Consider the following 19,931-nt stretch of genomic DNA (forward strand, 5'->3'; position numbering starts at 1 on the left):
GTCAGTTGTGATGCTCAGGTAGAATATTTTCATCGGAGACCGCATTGAACAATACGTGGATGACATATTACAACTTTTGACCTGAAAAACAAGTTACTTACCTTCGGTAACGCTTTTTCCGGTGGATACGTTGCTACCTGTGGATTCCTCACCCTATGAATTCTCCCAATATGCCTGTATTCAAGGGAAATGTTTTCCTAGCTCTCCACATCGATGAGGAGGTCATAATAGCACGGCTCTACACTCGACTCCGTCTGACGCAACTCTGTCTCACGTCATCGGACCCAAAAGTCCTCGCCAGCATGCTGACGTCAGTTTCACCACTTTTTTACCATACGAACAGGTGAATACCAACATCACAAGCACAACTTGTCAACTCAATATATACATTAAAAAATCTTTTATATACACATTTATTTATATATATATATACATATATATATATAAAGAAGAAATGTCCTGACAAGCGTGTTACGTGTCACTTATTTCTCCGGTGGTGCTGGTTAAAGGCAGGACGTCCGTATTTCAAAAAAGGAGAATTCTCTTTCTACTTTGACAAGAGAAGAATCGCACTCCGTCGTTGTGCCAATAATAATTAAACTTTTATTTCATTCGTGAGATCACAAGCAAACAAAACAGGAATCCCCTGACGCGTTTCGGTCACACCGGACCTTGTTCACAGATGTGATATATATATATATATACTTCATTACTAAATATTCTTTCTAAAAATATATATACAAATATTTTTTATAATACATTCATAATCACAATCAATAATAATCTTGCTATGACCAGACAGGCAATGGGGAGGCCTGTGGGACTGTGAGGAATCCACAGGTAGCTATTGTTTCCACCAGAAAAGGCATTACCGCAGATAAGTAACTTGTTCTTCTGATGGATACAACTACCTGTGGATTCCTCACTTTATGAATAGAATCCCAAAGAAGCCCCGCACTCAGAGGTGGGTGCCCGACTGGCCAAACCAAGAAGCCCTGCAAAACAGAACAGGCAAAATGACCATCCCTCCTCACTTCCGAGTCTAAACAATAATGTTTCACGAAAGTGTGGAGGGAAACCCAAGTTGCTGCTTTACAAATGTCCGCAACAGGCACACCTCTAGCTAAAGCCGAAGTGGCAGATTTAGCTCTCGTGGAATGAGCCCTAATTCCCTCAGGAGGATTCCTCTTTGCTAGAGAATAACATATCTTTATGCAATGAATGACCCGCCTTGATAGAGTCCTCTTGTGGACAGCTTTGCCCTTCATTTTGCCCACAGAGCCAATGAAGAGCTGATCATCAGATGTGAAGTCCTTCATCCTTTATATATAGAAGCTCAGCGCCCTCTTCGGATCCTGGCAATGCAGTCTTTCCTCCTCCTTCAATGGATCGGGAGGAGGGTAAAAGGATGGAAGGGGTTATAGATTGTCCCAAATAGAAGGGAGTGACTACCTTAGGATGGAAAGCTGCCCTGGTTCTCAAACCCACCTTATTAGCATGGAAGGTAGTATAAGGGGGTTTTACACAAAAGAGCCTGAAGCTCATTAACATGCCTAGCCGACGTGATGGCTATAAGAAAAACTATTTTACAAGTTAGGAGCCTCAACAGGCAACTGTGTATTGGTTCGAATAGTGAACCCATCAAAACAATTTTAACTAAATTCAAATCCAACTGCCGCCTTATGAATGGAGTGGAAGAAAATGTATTAGTTAAACCCCCTAAGGAACCTAAGAACTATAGGGGAATTAAATAAAGAGGGTTGATCAGGTAAACAAATAAAGACAGCCAGTGCAGAAGAATACCCTTTCACTGTCGGAACTGCCCAACCTTGTTGTGCTAAGGAAAAAGCAAACTGTAACACATTCAACTTATGGGCCTTTAAAGGGTCAATGTGTCTCTCCTCACACCAATTAACAGATGTTGCCCATCTGCCAGCATAGACAGACTTAGTGGAGTGTCACCTGGCCAATAGAAGAACATCCACCGCTTCTGGAGGGAGAGAAAAAGAACTCCGATTTTCCTGTTCAATCTCCAGGCATGTAGGTGTAGACTCTAGAGGTGGGGTGTAGAACCTGCCCCTGCAACTGCGAGAGAAGGTCTGCCCTGTGAGGGAGACGCAGGGGAGGGCACAGTGAAACTTGAAGAAGGTCGATATACCACACCCTTCTTGGCCAATCCGGGGCTATAAATATGATTTGGGCCTGGTCTTGGCGAATCTTTTTCAGAACCCGAGGAATCAAGGGTATGGAAGGAAACTAATAAAGCAGCCGGTTGCTCCTCCTCAGCTGAAACGCGTCCCCCAATACCTCCTTCATCGGATACTGGAGGCTGCAGAATGACGGGCATTGCGCATTCTCGCGAGTGGCAAACAGGTCTATCTGAGGTGTTCCCCACAACTGGAAGACATGAAGAACCACCTCCGGATGGAGGCGCCACTCGTGATCAGCTGAAAAGTGCCAGCTGAGACTGTTCGCACATATGTTGAGAACTCCGACCAAATGGTTTGCTACTACGCAAATCTGATGGTCCTGAGCCCAGGACCAGAGCCGCAGAGAAGAAGCGGCCCTACTCCTTCCCGTTTGTTAATGTACCACATTGCGGTAGTGTTGTCTGTCAAAACTTGTACTGACTGACAGTGAATTGAGGGGAGGAGGCCTTGAGAGACAGAAGTATTGCCTGCAGCTCCCAAAAGACTGATGTGAAACATCTGTTCTACTGGAGACCAAAAGCCTTTGATTGCAAGAGCCCCCAGATGAGCTGCCCACCCTAGAGAGGAAGCATCCGTTATGACTGTGGTCATCGTAGGTGAAAGACAAAACAGCCTTCCTTGAGACAGGATGCTGTCCACACTCCACAATCACAGATCCACTGCAGCATCTCTGGGGAACGTTATTGACTCCTTGAGATCCCCTTTGTGTTGAAACGACTGTTTGCGGAGGCTCAACTGGAGAGCCCTCCTGTGCCAACGTGCATGAGTAACCAACAGAATGCAGGAAGTGAGCAGGCCGAGCAAGCACAGGACCTTTAGGCCTGGAACAGCCGCTCCCTTTTGAAACATTGGAATCCTAGCCTGAATGTACAGAATCCTCTAGGAAGGAGGGGAGGCCTGAATCAATGTTTTATACAGTATTGCGTGAACAGAAGGTGCGGAGAGGGCTCCAGGTGAGACTTGAAGATGTTTACCGAAAAGCCCAGGTTGAAGAACAACTGGGTTTTCACCTGCAAATGGTGCAGCACCAACTCTGGGAAGTTGGCTTTGATCAGCCAATCATTCAGGTAAGGGAATACCGATATTCCCTTCCTTCTGAAGTGCACTTCGCCCCCTGCCATCACTTTTGAAAAGACTTGAGGTGCGGAAGTAAGACCAAATGGATGGACCGCAAACTGGTAGTGTTGCGACGCTACGATAAACTGGAGATACATTCGGTGCGACTTCAGAATAGGGATGGGGAAAATATGTATCCTGCAAGTCAATAGACACCATCCAGCCTTCTTTGTCCAGTGCAAGAAGCACCTATGCTAGGGTCAGCATTTTGAATTTCTCCTGTTTGAGGAACCAATTCAAAATCCTCAGGTCCAGAATGGGCCTCAATCGACCATCCTTAAATAACATCCATAACCCTTTTCCTGCTCTGGAAACAACTCTACTGTACCCTTTAACAGTAGACTTTGCACCTCCTGTTGGAGCAACAGTAGATGCGCTTCTGAGCACAAAGAATGTCGTGGAGGAAAGGGGGGAAGAAGCTCCCAAAAGGAAAGGGCATAACCATTTCTCACTATGTTCAGCAGCAATGAGTCTGATGTTATTACCTCCAACTCTTGGAGAAAATGTAACAACCTTCCCCCTACGGGCAGTGCATGCTGGTGAAGGGGAAGAGAACTAGGGCTGCCTACCTGACTGGTTTCCCACAGAGGATGACGAAGAGGAGGAAGGCTGCTGGTTGGCACCTCCCATTCTAATTCTTCTACAACCTCTGTAGGACCTGTAAACGGGGTTGGCAGGCTGCTGGACATGAAAGTGCTGCCTCCCATGAAAGGATGAACCACTCCAAACTGTCTGAACCTACGGAATGGTCAGTAGGTCATAAATGATGAGTTAAGGCCCAAAGATTTCGCAGTGGCTCTACTATCCTTGAATCTTTCCAGGGCTGAGTCCACCTTTGTATCAAACAGCCTGGCACTATCAAAAGACAGGTCCATCAATGTAGCCTGCACGTCCGAGGAAAAGCCTGAACCTCTGAGCCGAGCATGTCTCCTAGTAGAAATCGAAGTCCCCATGGGTCTAGCAACCGAGTCTGCAGTGTCCAGGCCTGATTGGATCACTTGTTTGGCTGCCACTTGACTGTCCTGTAACATTTCCGCAAAATGGCCCTGTACATCCTGCGGCAATTTAGGGAATACCTCTTTTGCTGTATCCATTAATGCATAGATGTATCTATTCAGTACACAGGTTGCATTCAACAATTTTAAAGCCATGCTCCCTGATGAGAGGCTGTTCTTTGCTGACCATGCGCCTCGATTCCCTATCCGCAGGAGTTGTAGGGAATGAGCCTGCAGCCGACTTTAAGGAACAAGAAGCTTTCCCATATTGGGTTAAAAATTGCGGGTCACCTGGAGCAACTTTTTTTCTCCTGGATATAGATTTTGAAACTGCAGCAGTAGTGGCCACTTTCTTCCATACTTCTAATATGGGTTCCGTCAAAGCGTCATTGAACAGAAAAAGGGGCTCTGAAGACGAGGCTGTAGAATGCAGCACCTCTGTCAGAATATTAGTCTATAATTCTGCAGCAGGCAGAGGCAACTCTAAACGTTCTGCTGCCTTTCTAATTACCCCACGGTAGGTCATCACTTCCGATGAAAGAATACCTCCAATGGGTTAATAGCTCCCACTCAGGGGATGAATCCTATCCACTAGCAACATCAAGCCCCTGGTATTCATCTGAAGGCACAGGTATTTCCCCTTCTTCCAGCAGTTACTGTTCTTCCAGATACTGTTGCTGTTCTAGCAGTCTAAAGGCTTTCTTTCTAGATTTTAGCCTTGACTCCAGGAGAGGCATTGATAAAGAGTTCACCGACCTCGACAACACCTCTAATGGTGAAGGTGAAGCTGGAGGAGGAGGAGATGGATCCAGACTCCGTGCCGGAGTAGACTGAGCCATAGTCGCTCAAGGTCTATTCGCCGCTGGTACCAGCACTGCCGGTGCTGTCATCTGGGGTAGATGCGGTTTCATCTTACAGAGCTTTAGGGTTCATGCTCTGGTAAGACAAGAAACCTCCGACATCGTGATCTGAACTCAAACACCAAAGGCAGTACTCATAGGGATCTGTCACCGACATGTGACCTCCGCACTCGCTACAAGGTTTGAAGCCAGATTTCCTCAGTGGAGACATAGTAGCAGTAAAGAAAACAATGGAGAGGTAGAAAACCATTGGCATTGAAGGCACAGAAACAAGGGAACTGACTTCAGCACACCAGCTAGGACTTCTTATGGCTCCAATGACGTCAGACAGAGTAGCATGTGGAGCCGTGCTATTAGGACGTCTTCGTCGACATGGAGAGCTAGGAAAACATTTCTGTTGAATGCTGGTGCATTGGGAGAGTTCATATGGTGAGGAATCCACAGCTAGTTGTATCCATCAGAATCCAGATTACAGGCACTGGGCTGATCCTGATGCTTGACATTTATGGTGAATCATCTGGCCTTAGAGTTAACTAGTCCAAGTCCATTTGTGTCAGGCTTTGAGGGGATAGTGAAACCACTGAGTGGCAGTCCTGTCTCCCAGTACATCAGCTTAGCATTCCGTACTTGGGGCAGGTAATCACTCTGGTTCCAGGTCTCATGTGGAATCATATTCTTGCCCCATTGCTGACTTAAACAAGAGAAGTCTTTATTAGATGGGCTAAGCTATCACTTAACATCCTGGGTTGAGTGTCTCTATTCGTATTGTATCAAATTTCTTTTTCCATTCAAAATTACCATAAAAGCACAAAATGTAATGCATTTTAGTGTCTCTGTTTAAAATAATGCTCCTGCGCCGCTTTCACCATATCATAGAAAACTTCCAAACTCACAGTAACACATGGGTGTTTTTCTTAATTACCTGATGGACAGGGTGTGTCCTAGCTATGCTCAAATCAAATCACATGATTTGTGTTTGATAAATGTACCTAATCCACCTATGATGTAGGAATGGGCATGGCTGATCTACCTAATTATTACTGGGCATCCCACCTGTTTGTGTTGAATGACAGGTTGAATCTGGGATGGCAAGATACTACATTCCGTGCTGAAGTTTCCTTAACTGGTCAAGATAATACTGAGCCTTTAGGGTTCAGTTAATGCTGTACTGAACCCTTATCGCCTGTTCAGTCACCAATGCAACTAGGGTGGTTTTCCTGGTATTATTTAAAGTAATACTTTCAAAAGCATGTTGTTGTGGGGACCATTCAACCCTACTTTTCTATATTTATTTCAGTTATTTTGAACTTGTGATAGTTCATCTTAGTGGTTGAATTCACTTTTATTTAATTTTATGTACTGTAACATTAATAGTTATGTTGTTTGGTATTTTGGTATGCATCCCTCTTACACCAACATTTTCTTTTGTAATTGTTAATATTTTATAGTACAACTCCCATAATTGTCCTTTATTCTTTTAAAATAAATTTCAATTTAACAAATAATATTTCTAATCATAATTTTAAGTTAATGTATTATTTTGGGAGAACCCCAAACACTTTTTTATTCCACTTTAAATGTTCAGGTTACATAATTTAACAGTTAATCACTGATACCGATGTTCCATGCTTTCTTAAAATTTTACTTAAATTTACTTCCATTGTTTTCTAAATTATAATGATCTATTGTTAGGATTTTGCAATCTGGACAGTAGGTGGAACTCATAAAGGCACTAGGGAGTCCTTCTTTTATTCACAAATAAGTTTATTTATGCATCTACACCTTACATTCCCAGATACATTTCCTATTCCAGGCTCCTGCACTACGTTTCTGATGCATCCTGATCCCTGTATTCCTTTCTGTCTCCAAACCCTACCACGATCATGTCCTGTGGCATCATTTTATTCTCTAGCTTGATTCCTGGATCCTATGGCCCTTCTGATCTCTTTACATATTTATTTTGGGCTTTTCTTTCTCTTTGGTCTGAACCATACTCTTTGACTGGTTTTCCTAAGTCCTGTCTTGTATCTGCTGGCTTTCCTGGTCTTCCCCTTTCCAAGTCCCAGTTCATCCTTCCCTTCATTGGTGGTTCCCTGATTCCTTGCACCTCATTTATTACTTGCACCTGGCTCTCTCCCTGCGCCTGTGCTCCTCCCTTGAGCCTCCTGCTATTTCTGCCTGGTAATCCCATAGTACAGTGGCTCACAAGATTACAACTGACCTCACTATGTTTCCTTGCTCGCTGTTTGATCCTGCAGCTATATTCCAGGCTTACTTTTGATTTCAGTTTTCATAATTGTGTGATGCCATGGGCCAGATGTATGTAGTTTAATGTTCGTGATTTCCTAATAGTGAATCTTAGTGATTCACATTGGGTCGCAAATGGACCTGGCTCATAAATCTTCATGAGTCAGGTTGCAATTTACAACCCATTGTGAATGGCTACAATCATAGGGATGGCGGCCTCCTGGGGTTAGCTGATCACCATGTCTGTGATTGTTTTTAAATAAAGCAATCTTTTTTTTTTTTGTAATGCATCCCATCTTCAAGGAAAACAGGATGCATTACAAAAAAGAAAACTGAAAAGTTTTCTTTTCATTTTTTAAGAGTAGGCAGTTGTCTGTGGAACCACTGCCGGCTCTTTAAAAATGTTTGCACCCCATTTGCTTATGGGAAGAAATCCTTTAGAGACCCCTTCCTATTTGCGAATGGGTTACCACCAACCTGGAGTTGGTGGTAACTGTGAATGTTTTGAGACCACATTCCCGGTCACAAAATATTCTTACATCCCGACTTGCTATTAGGAAGGGACACCCTTGGCACACCCCTTCCTAACACTGAATCTCAAACCCTATTTTGTAAGTCGGTAATAGGATACTGACTCACAAAATAGGGATGGTACCTGGCAAAAAGTAAAAGTGCTTCATACCTCTGGCCCTATGTTCCTGTTCCGATTAGTTATTTATGGCTGTTGCCTTTCTCTTATTTATCATGCTTCTTTGCCTCTGTGCTTGCCTTGTTTCTAGTTCCGACTGCACACTTTTACAACTGTCTTGTATATGCAGATTGCTTGTGTTGTATTTCTGTATTCCTGTTCTCTTTGCATATTCCTGTCCTGACCTTGTAAGTGTGCAGGTTTCCGGATATTCAGTTTTAGGCATTTGAGTCCTGTTCCTGACTCTTTTTCCAGTCCAGATTTTCCCAGAGCCCAGTTCCTGTGTCTGTAAACCTTCCACTGTTCTCCTTTGTCTTCTTGTGTGTTTATATAATCATTGTAATTTTAGCTGCTTCCAAGGGTGCCAATTAAACTCAAAGGCTTGCACCTTTGACACCGAAATCCACCCAGTGCTCCTTCTCTATAGAGGCTGATGGGTGTCTCTCTCTACTCTGTGAGATTAAGTTGCTCCTTGCCTTCTTGTAAAATCCTCTTTACCACCCAGAGAGATCGCTTCCAAGGAGCAGACAAAGTATCATTTATATTAGTTTGCCTATTGTTTCTTTGTGCTTTCATCTTCCTGTTGTTTGTACTAGTGTTAATTAAATAGTTTCCCCTGCAGACTTCCAGTTTCCCATTCACTGCCTGTTCCAAACTGTTTCTGTCCTGCTTTTCTCCCAGTCTTCAGGTACTCTCTTGTTTATATTTAAACCCTCCTCTACAGAGCCTTTGCCCCTGCATAGAGCAAGCACCCCCCTTGCCTTGTCCTGAAATCAGCGTGTGACCCTGACAGATTGTCCCAAACCTACCTAGATTCCTGACACCTATGACATTGTAGTGCCTGGTAATGTAGTAGTCACCATGATGTAATGAAGGCAATGTAGAGGCCCAATATGATGTAAAGAATTTCCCATCAATAATGGTTTGCTTGGGGAGAGACAATTCATTGATCGACATTTGCAGGGACCATGGTACACAGTGATATTCAAATACTGTGATAAGCACGTTACTTGTCTTTGTGTTCTGTGGAAATGATGAGAATGAAGACCACATGGGTGATAGAAATGACGTTTTCAAATAGGCAGTACATTGGAGAGCAACAACTCCCAAACTAGCTTCCTGACCTCATTAGGTCATAGTAGAGTTTGCTAAATATTTGCATCTATATGCACCTTCTTACAACCATTGCTGAAAGATATTGAAAGATCTGTGAAACAGGTTACATTTTTTTTTTTTAACTTTATTTATAGTTTTATTAACAAATCAACATAGCAGTCATCACATACACAATTGGGCATTCGTTATCAAAGGCATCCATGAGTCATCAGTTTATAATTAATCTGAGATACACAATGAGCCCCATTTCTCAAACGTCTAGAATAATAAATTGCTCCCCTTAGGATTTATTCACATCTGCTTTTTGCTGGAGATAGGTGGCTCCCCCCTTCCCGGTCTCTCCATGCACAACCCTCTCGAATCATTAGAGTCATTGCTATATTCTGAGTCTGTAGTGGTCTCTTGCGCAGGACCCAACAATTTATGACACAGTGCTATCCATGTGGTACGAGCCTCCTGGAGTCTATTGTCCCGCTTATTCAGTCTGATATACGTTTCCTTGGCCAGGGACCACTCTACTAAATCTCTGCGGCATCTCCCTATTGTTGGGGCTAGCTGTGACATCCATGTAATGGCGACTCTACATTGTGCTAGTACAATAGCTAGCTGTTCAACTTTATAGGACATTTTTCAGCCCTTGGGGCGTTTGAAGTGACCCAATAGGCAGCTTTGTGGTGTAAGAGTTATAGGTAGGTGTGCAGCGCCCACCATTTCATCCACTATCAGTTCCCAATATGTGTGTACCGCTCTGCATGTCCATGCCATATGTAAGAAATCTGCTCCCTCTGCACTACATCAGGGGCAGGTGTCAGGTCTCGCTCTTGTCATGCAGTTCAGAGCCCTAGGGGTCATCTATGTCCTACGCAGGAAATTGTAATGTATGAGTCGAAAACGTGCTGCTAGAAACTGTTTGTGTCAATTCGCAGATGTGTACCCAGTCTGTGTCCTCAATAGCTGTCTTGAGGTTGTAATCCCACGCGTCACAGGCTCCTGTTGTTCACATCATTGTGTCTTCCTGCATGGCTCTATAAAGGAGCTTGATGATATGTCTGCTAGATCTTGCCATAATACCCCCATTTGTGTGTGATGGGGGGCTGCTGGGTAGTTTGGCCATATCTGTTGCGCCATAGTCGCCAAGCCTGTGTGTTGCAGGAATTGCCCTGGTCCCAAATTAAAGTCTGCGCATGCATTTTGAAAGGTGATAAGTATTGATCAGGGTATAGGTTCCCCAGCTGCTCACACCCACCATCTCTCCATGCCTGCAAGCATTTCAGTCATTATCTGCCTAACTGGCTTTAGGATCCATATGGGTAGTTCCCTATGAAATGGTGCTCATTTTATCACTGTTGCTACAACCCGCTGCCATATCCCCACCGTTTGCCTCACTAAATATGGAGCATCTTTTGCTATGTTGGTCTCTTCAATCAATAGTTCAGGGACTCTGTTTATCTCTATAACCCCGACAGCAGCCACATCTCCCAGCTGGGGATAGTGTCCAGCCATTTGGCTGCATGTTGTAAATACGCAGCATAGTAATATAACCCCAATCACTGGACCGCCAGTCCCTTTAATGTGTATGTTCTACTTAATGTGGCTAGAACCACCCTGCTCTGTTTATTTGCCAGTACTCTCTCTATTGTGGCCCGAATCCAGCCACTCTAAGGATCTCTAACAGATATCCCCAATCCACGGTATTAAACGCTTTCACTAAGTCAATAGAGACCACCTGCATTTCACTAGCCAGGCCCTGTGCTTCATGGAAGACATTCATCAGTTGTCTTAGATTCATAGCCGTATTACGGCCTGGAATAAAACCACCTTGGTCTTCATGTATTAATATAGGCATATGGGGGGCCAACCGAAGCGCCAAGATTTTGCTCAGTATTTTCACATCGGAATTAATTATGGTTCTGGGCCAATATAATGCTGGGCTCGTCTTACATCCCCCCTGGCTTTGGGACCATGCATATTTCCCCTTCCCTCATGGTAGGTGGGAGCACACCCTGTGTACGTGCCTCTAGAAATACCTCCAGTAATTGTTGCATGATCTCTGCTATATGTACTTTATAAAATTCAGCACGTAACCCATCTCCTCCCGGGGCCTTCGCGTGGAGAAGCAGTTTAACAACTGATCTTAGTTCTGGAGATCTAAGTGAGCATCCAGTTCCTCAATTGCCACTGTGGGCAATATGGGGATGTCCAGCTCCTCTAAAGATTGAATATAGTAAGCAGGGGTGACATTGGAATCTGCTGTGTAGACCCGCTGCAAATGTGCCTTGAATGTATCCACTAAGCCCTCCCTGGTAGTTCCTGGGGTGCCGTCTGGGGCTATAAGGTGTGCGATATTTGGTGGTGGGTTTTCTATGAGAATATTCCACGCCAGCAGTTTTCCCTCCCTGTGCAGTAGTTGTCTGTATTGTTTAAATGTGAACTTGTCCAATCTATCCCAGATATCTCCTATCCGTCTGCATACTGCGGTTTCGTCTATTTGCCTGTTTGTGGGCTGTTGGTCCCCCATCTATAATTCAGCCAAGTGCATCTCAAATCTGTGCAATTCTAACTGCAATTGTTTGCAGACTCCGCACGTTAAACCCATGCATGCTCAAAGAGGTTAAATTATTAAATCACTAACCTGAACTTGTAAAAACTGGTGACTCACATTCTGTTTACTGATTGTGACCTGATCTCAAACACATATGTTCCACATGATGAACGGGTTCAAACCGAGGAGTGGTTCACTATACAGAACTCTGTTATTGTTACCTTATTTCACATCGCACACAATATTATCTGCATTAAGAAATGCAAAAATTATGTGTTATGCTTTAGAGCTCTAGATTAATGTTGATTGCTTTATCAGAATTGTGTACAGCACAGGAAATCATGGTAAAACCAGCTTACTTAGCTAACCTTCTAGTTCCATTATTAATGTACTGTATGAAATGTAATGTGTGATATTTTTACCATCTCTAGAAAATTATGCTCTACAGTGGCATTGATACTTTCTTTGATAGGAATGAAGAGCAACAAATGAATGTTTGCAAAGCTGGACAATTTATTTTGTTTCTAAGTTCTTTGTGGTCTGTGTGCTTTTGACAGTCGGATGCCCTACAGGTGCAGTTAACAGATTTACATGTGTGTGTGCAGAGCTGATGTCCTATACAAAAAGGAAAACGCTACTTCACTGATACACTATGATATGCATCAGAACAACCATTTGGCTGATGATAAATTAAACTGCAACATCTTTGACCTTTTTTTATTTGGTTATTTATAAAATTCATTAAATATTTGTGCTTCCGAGCGTTTGAAAATATATATAGAGCTGCAAGTGCGTTGGATGTCATATGGACTCATTTTCTTAATGTTCCTTTTTGACACACTGAACCCCCCTTGAAAATTACTGGTAATTGTTTTCCAAGTTGTACAAGATGCTTTACTCTTTTCTTAATAAATGAAGCACCATTTTTAAAAGTTTTCCATCTTAATGTTTTCTTGATAAATTAAGCACAATTTTAACATTTTGGATGTTTTCCAATTTTTTAGTTCTTGGATTGCCATGCTGTTTTTACTCAAATTGGAATGACCTACATGTGAACCCATGGATTAATCCCTTGGTCTGAGGATTTACTACCCTACATATAATTACATTTCCTAGGAAATAATGGGAGGTCATAAAACCTTATTATCAGTCTCTTCTTTTAATGTTATGTGTAAGTCTATATACTCAATATTATAGAAGTGTATTTCCTTTTACTTCAATTAGAGTAGGCCAAGAGAAAAAAAAGTGTCACATCTGTGCTGAGGGCTTACTGGAGGTGGAGGCTGACCGCAGTCAGCGGAGGACTGTGCACGCTCTGTCCAATAGACATTGAGTTGTTGGAGGTTGCATCCAGCTTGTGGGCTGCGCAGATAGTTCTGTGGTTGTGGTTACATTGAGGCATCTTAGTTGGCAGGTACAGGGGCAGAGCTGCAGATTCTAGTAGTGAAGAAAGAAAGTGAAATTTCGTACTGTTTGCATGTTTAGCCTATGTCATTACTCAGAAAGGAGAAGGCGTGGTCAAGCTTATGAACTACCCTTACCAAAATTGTGGATTGTCCAGAGAAATCTATTGCAGATTCCCAGTACAAGATGATGCGTGAATCTTTGTTCTGATGTATAGTCCTGTTTGGATCACGATTTGTTTTTGCATTGTGAGAGGAACATTCTTTGCAATGCGTTCATTCCCTATTTTTGTCATGATCATCCCCCACTTATTCTCTTTTTCTGTTATTGATTTTTGCTTCTTAGGGCTGGATTCCATTTAGAGAATCTTCTTGTGAATTATTTGGACTGACTTTTCTTTCTTCCTGATGTTAGGGAGAGTCTTGCCTAACTACTGAAAGAATCGCCTTGATCTTAAAAGAAGCTATTTTAGATTAGCAAGGCGTTTTTTCGGTTTAATGGTATTTTCTTACTAGCTGGTACCCTCACAAGTTTACACCTGACACCTTTCACATGTGTTATACTGCATAGGATGACAATGTGGCAAAACCCCCCTTTGCTCAGGCAATGAAGAAGAGAACTGAACAGACCTCACCGTTTCCAGTCCTTGACAAAAGAGCAGAAAATGACATTTGTCTTGAGAGAAATGTGTAGCAGCAATGGCTTTGTTTAGTAACTCAGATCTCAAGTGCCTGGGTAAAAAAAAAAAAGCTATCTTATTCATTTATGATAGACCTTTAAACATATAAATATTATGTTTAATACATTTGTATAATTCATTTATAGGTCATACAGCGGACCAAAATTAATGTTAACATTAAAGAGCGGTACAAACCTTCCTTTTAGCATCCTTACCTAACTGCTGACATCATATTTAACAAAAGAAACTAAAGCAAACAAATTCAAATCAAAAGTGGGTAGGTGCACATTCTGAGTGATTCACTCTTCTGGCATATGGTACTAATTCAGGGGTATGATAAATGGCGATTGTTACAAATCATTTCACTTTTACATAATGTGACAATGTATGGGAATTACATCGAGACACTGTGAGTCAGTGATGTGTGGCCGGTTATATTTGGGATGTCATCAATAAGGTAAAATCCTTTAATCGTTCCCCTCACCTGCACTGCGTCCCCGATCCACCGCCAATTGTTTGGATTGCGTGGAGGGACGACTGGTGCAACAGGAAGTGATTAACCACTTCCGGGTCGCCCATTAATTGGATATTCTACAGCTGACTATTCAGTTTTAAATTCAGATGCCTCCCACGACGCGCAGCGGACGCGTTTGACGAGTGGCAGTTTTCCCTAACTCTGGTATTTTACAAGCACCTGGTTAAAGATCTGTGTTTTGCTGCCTGTAATTTCGTAATCTCCTTTTAAAAGACTTTATTTGAATCTGTTGATAAGGAGCGCCGAGTAAAGGGCTCCGTGTTTTTTCGCCGCTAATATTTTAATGTTGTATCTGTAGGTATTTGCTCACATTTTAATTTTAATATAGCGCTAATCACTGGCTACAGCGGCGCGCCTGGTAAAGGGCTCCGTTTTCTTTTATCTTTGCATCTTAGCGTCGCGCTGCTTTTTAAAACCACACTTTGCTTTCATTATTTCAATGTACTTTCAGATGAGTCATTACTAATCCTTTAATCGTTCCCCTCACCTGCACTGCGTCCCCGATCCACCGCCAATTGTTTGGATTGCGTGGAGGGACGACTGGTGCAACAGGAAGTGATTAACCACTTCCGGGTCGCCCATTAATTGGATATTCTACAGCTGACTATTCAGTTTTAAATTCAGATGCCTCCCGCTACGCGCAGCGGACGCGTTTGACGAGTGGCAGTTTTCCCTAACTCTGGTATTTTACAAGCACCTGGTTAAAGATCTGTGTTTTGCTGCCTGTAATTTCGTAATCTCCTTTTAAAAGACTTTATTTGAATCTGTTGATAAGGAGCGCCGAGTAAAGGGCTCCGTGTTTTTTCGCCGCTAATATTTTAATGTTGTATCTGTAGGTATTTGCTCACATTTTAATTTTAATATAGCGCTAATCCCTGGCTACAGCGGAGCGCCTGGTAAAGGGCTCCGTTTTCTTTTATCTTTGCATCTTAGCGTCGCGCTGCTTTTTAAAACCACACTTTGCTTTCATTATTTCAATGTACTTTCAGATGAGTCATTACTAATCCTTTAATCGTTCCCCTCACCTGCTCTGCGTCCCCGATCCACCGCCAATTGTTTGGATTGCGTGGAGGGACGACTGGTGCAACAGGAAGTGATTAACCACTTCCGGGTCGCCCATTAATTGGATATTCTACAGCTGACTATTCAGTTTTAAATTCAGATGCCTCCCGCGACGCGCAGCGGACGCGTTTGACGAGTGGCAGTTTTCCCTAACTCTGGTATTTTACAAGCACCTGGTTAAAGATCTGTGTTTTGCTGCCTGTAATTTCGTAATCTCCTTTTAAAAGACTTTATTTGAATCTGTTGATAAGGAGCGCCGAGTAAAGGGCTCCGTGTTTTTTCGCCGCTAATATTTTAATGTTGTATCTGTAGGTATTTGCTCACATTTTAATTTTAATATAGCTCTAATCACTGGCTACAGCGGAGCGCCTGGTAAAGGGCTCCGTTTTCTTTTATCTTTGCATCTTAGCGTCGCGCTGCTTTTTAAAACCACACTTTGCTTTCATTATTTCAATGTACTTTCAGATGAGTCATTACTAATCCTTTAATCGTTCCCCTCACCTGCACTGCGTCCCCGATCCACTGCCAATTGTTTGGATTGCGTGGAGGGACGACTGGTGCAACAGGAAGTGATTAACCACTTCCGGGTCGCCCATTAATTGGATATTCTACAGCTGACTATTCAGTTTTAAATTCAGATGCCTCCCGCGACGCGCAGCGGACGCGTTTGACGAGTGGCAGTTTTCCCTAACTCTGGTATTTTACAAGCACCTGGTTAAAGATCTGTGTTTGCTGCCTGTAATTTCGTAATCTCCTTTTAAAAGACTTTATTTGAATCTGTTGATAAGGAGCGCCGAGTAAAGGGCTCCGTGTTTTTTCGCCGCTAATATTTTAATGTTGTATCTGTAGGTATTTGCTCACATTTTAATTTTAATATAGCGCTAATCACTGGCTACAGCGGAGCGCCTGGTAAAGGGCTCCGTTTTCTTTTATCTTTGCATCTTAGCGTCGCGCTGCTTTTTAAAACCACTCTTTGCTTTCATTATTTCAATGTACTTTCAGATGAGTCATTACTAATCCTTTAATCGTTCCCCTCACCTGCACTGCGTCCCCGATCCACCGCCAATTGTTTGGATTGCGTGGAGGGACGACTGGTGCAACAGGAAGTGATTAACCACTTCCGGGTCGCCCATTAATTGGATATTCTACAGCTGACTATTCAGTTTTAAATTCAGATGCCTCCGCGACGCGCAGCGGGCGCGCCTAAGGCAAGCCCGTCTGCGCCCGTCCGTGACCGTCCGGGGCCTGAGGCCAGAACCCCTGCCCAAAATTCTGTTGTCTATACACGTAATAATCTTTTGAACCTACGACCTGTCCCCAATTCCTTTTGCTCTCTCCTTATCCCTGATACAGCCCCATACAGCTGCTCTTGCTGCAACTTTATTCTTTCTCCTCCTCTTTATTTGAACTCCCTTCGTTATGAGTCTAGCCGAATTCCTCCTCTGACTAACAAGACTAAATTATCTCTTACCTCCTTCACTTTCCTCAGCCTTAATTGCCGCTCACTACCCAAGCATAAGGACGATATATTGAACATCCTTACGGACCGACAACCTGATGCCCTTTTTCTAACCGAAACCTGGCTCAAAGAGAGTTCTGGACCCGATATGGCTTATGCGCTTCCCCCCAATTACACCTATCTTGGAAGAAATCGCATTGATCGAATTGGTGGGGGTATAGCTTTAATTTTTAAAACTGACCATACATGTAAATGGGTAGATCTGGATCTCAAAAATTGTGAAGCTGGGTTTTTTAAACTTCTACTATCACCTAATTTTACTCTCTCCGGGGCCCTTATATACCGTCCTCCTGGTCCCGCAGGTCTCTGGGCAGCGACCCTCCCTGATATTATTGCTCCCTTTTTATTAGAAACTACCAACTTTCTGATATTAGGAGACCTGAACCTACATTTCAATGATATATCATGTACTACGAGTACTACTCTTTTAGACAACTTAACGGCACTTAATGTTTCTTTACACAATTCTGGCCCCACGCATAAGGCAGGACATTTATTAGACCCTATTTTTTCCAATCTTGATACGATTTCATGTAAACAAGCCATTCCCATTCCATGGTCTGATCATTTTTTGGTGGAATTTTCGATTGCACATAAACAGGGTCCGACTTTTTCCTCTTCCTTTGCCAAATCCAGTATTTATAGGAATTGGAAAAATTTAGATATTAATACTATGAACTCGATGTTGGAAAAAACCTTACCTTTAATCACGAGTATTAAAGATGACGGGGTTATTGGTGACTGGCTTTCATCTGCTACTGATGAATGTCTTCCTTTATTAAATAAAAAGAACAAACAGGGCTACCAGCATCCCCCCGCCCCTTGGTTTTCAGAAACCCTTAAAATAGAAAAAACTAAATGCAAGAACCTGGAAAGGAAATGGCGAAAAAACTATGACCCAGACAGGAAAGCTACTTACAAACTAGCCCTTCTTAATTATCATCGATTATGTAACACCGCGCGCGCCGAATATGCCTCCGACATTATTTTACAATCCCAGAATTGCCCCAAAGTGCTGTTTGAAGTAGTAAAGGAACTCTCTGGTGACTCTCGCCTATCTAAGCCCCCTGACTTTGACTCCAAAAAATGTAATGATCTGGCAACCTTCTTTGTGGATAAAATTGACAAAATTTATGCTGAATTCCATACTCACTCTAACTATTCCAGTATCAGTACTAAATCCCAATCCACTTACATTTTATCTTCTCCTATCACTCAAGAAACGACCCAAGTTAATAATTCTAACTTACTTAATGAATGGCTCCCTATGGATACTGCCTCTTTTCTTAATATTCTCACTAGCATTAAATCTGGTTCCCCGCAAGATCCTATCCCCATCGAAGTACTTCAAAAACGTAACCCCCCCATACTTCTCTTTATCATGAAGTTTCTTAACTTGTCACTTACCGAAGCTTATGTGCCTGCATTATGGAAGCATGCAATGGTTCTCCCTTTACTTAAGAAAACTAATTCTGATCCTGAAATTTTCTCTAATTTTCGTCCAATTTCTCTTTTGCCTGTTTTTTCCAAAATTTTGGAAAAACATGTTAATTTTCAATTATCCCATTTTGTAGAAACCAGTAATATCCTCCATCCATCTCAATCTGGTTTTCGTGCTGGCTATTCAACTGAGACGACCTTATTGGGCGTGACTGAAAATATCCGCCAACAAATTGATAAAGGAGAAACGGTAGCTCTTATCCTATTGGATTTAAGCGCAGCTTTTGATACTGTATCTCACTCATCTCTCCTAAAATTGCTTAATATCAAGGGTATTGGCGGCAAAGCCCTCCTGTGGCTGTCCAGTTTCTTATCTAATAGGACTTTTCAGTTTTTTTCCCATACAGCTTCTTCTTTGACTCGCGCATCCCCTTATGGAGTTCCTCAGGGCTCCATTCTCAGTCCACTACTTTTCAATATATATGTTAGTCCTTTGGCAAGTATAGCAGAACAAGCTGGTCTAACTATCTTTTCTTATGCCGATGACACTCAACTTATTTTTTCACTCTCTTCCAAAGAAACCGTTAACCCTTCCTCTTTGCAAATAGGACTATCTAAGATAGCCAATTGGATGCATTTAAATAAACTCAAACTTAATGGAGAAAAGACAGAACTCCTCATTTTTGGAAATAAAAAATCTCTCTGGGGCCCCCAACATTGGCCTTTTGAATTGGGTGTCCCCCCAATCCCTTCCCCTTCTGCACGCAATCTGGGCATCGTAATTGATGATCAGTTGACTATGAAAAAACAGGTAGCTTCTACCTGCTTCGCTATCCTGAAGTGGCTTCGTAAAATTCTCTGGATGCTTCCTGTGGCTGCACAGAGAACTGTGGTCCAAGCGCTGGTTATTTCTAGACTGGACTACGGAAACGTGCTCTATTTGGGTGCGAATAAAGAAGCGCTACACAAACTGCAAGTTGTTCAGAACTCGGCGGCCAGGCTTCTTTGCCAATTGCCCAGAATCACTCCTACTTCTGGTGCACTTCGTGAACTTCATTGGCTAAGAATTGAGAATCGTATTAAATTTAAAGCCCTATGTTATATGTACAACATTAATATGGGCTTAGCTCCTAACTACCTTAAAATCTTGGTCCAACAATATCGGCCCTCTCGTCCACTCCGATCCTCTAATCAAATAAAATTCCAGGTGCCCAAATTTCGACGTGCTAAAATGGGGGGACGCTCTTTTGCTTTCCTAGCTCCCTCTCTCTGGAATTCTCTTCCTTCTTACTTACTTCATGAGAGGGCGTTCATTAGATTTCGAAAGGAGCTTACGACATGGCTCTTTAACCAGTAACTGCCCCAGCTGCTCTTTTGAGTCTGCCTTTGTCTCGCACTGTCTTTAGCACCGGGAAACCTCCGGGTAGCTGTGCGCTATATAAAATTAATAAATAAATAAATAAAATGCCAAGCTAAGTTAGTGGGATGCCTCAACACTGCTTTTCTTAATTTTTGTTG

Source organism: Pleurodeles waltl, chromosome 4_2 (assembly GCF_031143425.1).
Source record: "Pleurodeles waltl isolate 20211129_DDA chromosome 4_2, aPleWal1.hap1.20221129, whole genome shotgun sequence".
Taxonomy (NCBI): domain Eukaryota; kingdom Metazoa; phylum Chordata; class Amphibia; order Caudata; family Salamandridae; genus Pleurodeles; species Pleurodeles waltl.